This window comes from Felis catus, chromosome X (assembly GCF_018350175.1).
Source record: "Felis catus isolate Fca126 chromosome X, F.catus_Fca126_mat1.0, whole genome shotgun sequence".
NCBI lineage: Eukaryota > Metazoa > Chordata > Mammalia > Carnivora > Felidae > Felis > Felis catus.
Window position 1 is genome coordinate 99,173,495 of NC_058386.1, and position 2,889 is coordinate 99,176,383.

At 39.6% G+C, this 2,889-nt stretch overlaps 1 pseudogene; it reads left to right on the forward strand.

Annotated features, from left to right (window-relative positions):
• The first annotated feature begins 708 nt into the window (after positions 1-708).
• On the forward strand, positions 709-2,655 carry LOC101089423 (annotated as a pseudogene).
• The last annotated feature ends 234 nt before the right edge of the window (positions 2,656-2,889 follow it).

The following is a 2,889-nucleotide window of genomic DNA, read 5'->3' on the forward strand; positions in this document are numbered from 1 at the left end:
GTTTCTAACCATGCTCTTTTTTAAAAATATATATTCATTTATTTTTTAGAGAGGTAGAGAGAATATGAGCCAGGTAGGGGCATTTAGAGAGAGAGAGAGAGAGAGAGAGAGAGAGAGAATCCCAAACAGGATCTGCACTGTCAGTACAGATCCTGAAGCAGGACTTGAACTCACAAACTGGGAGATCATGACTTGAGCCAAAATCAAGAATCAGCCACTTAACCAACTGAGCCACCCAGGCACTCCTCTAACCACACTCTTAACCCGAGCAGCCACAAAAATGATCACCTATCTTCTCCACTATTGGCATTCTGCATAATGTATTAGGGTTGAATGAAGCTTTGGACATTTTTGTGTTTGTTTCTTTTTGTACCAGGATTCGTTTCCTTTCATCAGAACTAAATGAAGGTGGATCATCACATGTCAACATAATTGGGTTTTTTTCTGTTTTATTCTTTCATAATAAGTGTTTTCTTGTTTCTGTTTTTGTTTTTGTTTTTGTTTTACATTTTAAGGGTAATTCATTAAGAGGTAACAGGAATAATGCTGTTCATTCCATGTTTGGAATAGGGGTGTTATCCTTTAATCAGACTAACAGAATAGGAAGAGATAGAGCAGAAGCAGAATAAAAGGACATACTAGCAGAGATACTTTAAAAATAATTAAAGGAGGGCACCTGGCTGGCTTAGACTGTAGAGTGTGCAACTCTTGATCTTGGTGTTGTAAGGGTGAGTCCATGTTGGGCATAGGGATTACATTAAAAAAAACAAAACAACGAAGGACATTGTCCAAAAGATTTAAGAAACCTTAAATATTCCAAGTAAGAGAAATAAAAGGAAATTGTACAGTAGGCCCATGTTAATGAAATTATTGATATTTAAAAGTGAGGTCATGTAGGATATCTTCGAAGAGAAAATATACTTAAGAGATGAGCAACCAGTGAATTTACAGTTGACTTGTCAACAGCAGTGATGGAAGTCAAAGGCCAGCAGAATATTATACTTTTGCCAAAAAAAAAAAAAAAACAAAAAACCCTAAAGCGCAACATAGGATAATGCTTTCAATGAAAATGTTATTCACAGCTGAAGGAGGATCTAAAACTAAATGGATGGTAAAAGAATTAATGTGTTCCACAATACGTATATGATCTAGGAAGAGAGAAAATGTATTGGTCCACTTTAGAATTAACTTAAATATGCATGCACAAATTTCCAGAGAAAGCACTAAAAGAATAGAAATGGAATGTATATATTTTAAATTAATGGAAAGAATAATGCGGCAAGATTGAAAAATTAGTTTCAAAGGAAGGAAAAAGGAATCAAAGATTATTTGGGGACAAAATAAATGGTGTGAATAAATCCTATAGGTGTTAAATATAAATTAAATATACATTACTTACAAGTAGACTCATTGTTTCCATTAAAAGACCAACTTTCTTAGAAAGGATTCAAAATGGTTAGCAAGGCTGGCCCGCAGGCACTATGATCTTCGTCACCACACAGCTTTGCCTCCCTGAGAGGTACTGGAGAGTCTAAGAGGTGCTTCAACTCGCAGGGCATTTCCAGGGAAGGAAGAATCAGCGCTACAGACTGGTGATCGGAGCTGTCACCAGAACTTTTGTGAAATGTAAAAAAGTGCGAAGACTGAAGAGGAGCATGAGGACACTCTGGATTAATAGAATTATGCCTGCTTCCCAGGAATACAGCCTGCAGTACACCCAGCTTTCATTGTCAATTTAATTAAGTGCCAGGTGGAGGTCAACAGGAAAGTACTTGAAGGTCTAGCCATCTATGAACCAAAGACTTTTAAATCTTTGACTGCTTTGGCCATCAGAAGGCAACAGGAAGGATTTGCTGATGAAGTTTTGGAGTGATGGGGGGCTCATGGGGTCCAGAGCTGATGGCCAAGAAAGAATTCTTGAAGACGTCATTGGTGTAAAAAGGTGAAAATAAAAGGTGATTTTATTAAAGCACGGAGGCAGGACCCGTGGGCAGGAAGAGCTGCACTGGGGTTGTGAGGGGTAACTGATTATATACCCTCAGGCTGGGAGGGGGTCAGGGATAGAGTATGTCTCTAAGGAATTTTGGAAGCAAGGTTTTCAGGACCTTGAAGGGCAGCTGTTGCTAGGGAAACACCATTTATTACTGTTTAATAAAACCACAGTCATGAGACCCTTAAGATGTATATTGATGGGTCATACACTTGCAGAATGATTGCCAGCATGTATCTTAGGGCAGTTGAGATAAAGGAAGTAGACCTACAGGATCCTTGAGGTTGGGATTTATGTTAAGCCAAGGTTCTCTTTTGACCCCAGCAAAGTGTCATCCTTGAGGCAGTGGAGCTCCTAGAGTGACATCACTCTGCTGGTCTCAAGGACTTGTCAGTGGGCTAAAGGCAGTAAGGGAATTTCATTTTTCATTTGCCTTAGTTTCCCACATTACCATGGCAAGCACTTATACCCCTTTCTTTTGTTCTTGGGTAGCCAGCCAGGAGTGTCTGAGGAATATCACACATATTCCACCCGGGATGGGGGTGTGAGCATGCCATCCTATATTTTGCCCTCAGCTGGCCCCAAGCTCCCTCATCATTGCTACTGCCTTTGGCACCAGGAATGAGCCTGAAGGTCTATTTTCCAGAGTGGTGCAGTATCACTGAGGGGGAGTCCAACACTGCCTACCATTTGCAGCTGAGTGTCTTAGGGAAAGATTTTTTTCTCCCTGATGATCACCCTAACTAAAATAGAGGCTAAAATTACCTGTAAACAGTGTATATGTTCTCTTGTAAACAGTGTATATGTTCGGTAGGCAATCATATTAATTTACATTTTAGTAACTGGTTTTAGAGAAGGGTTTCTTCCCTCATTGGAACAGATTCAGAAATCTCTTGCAC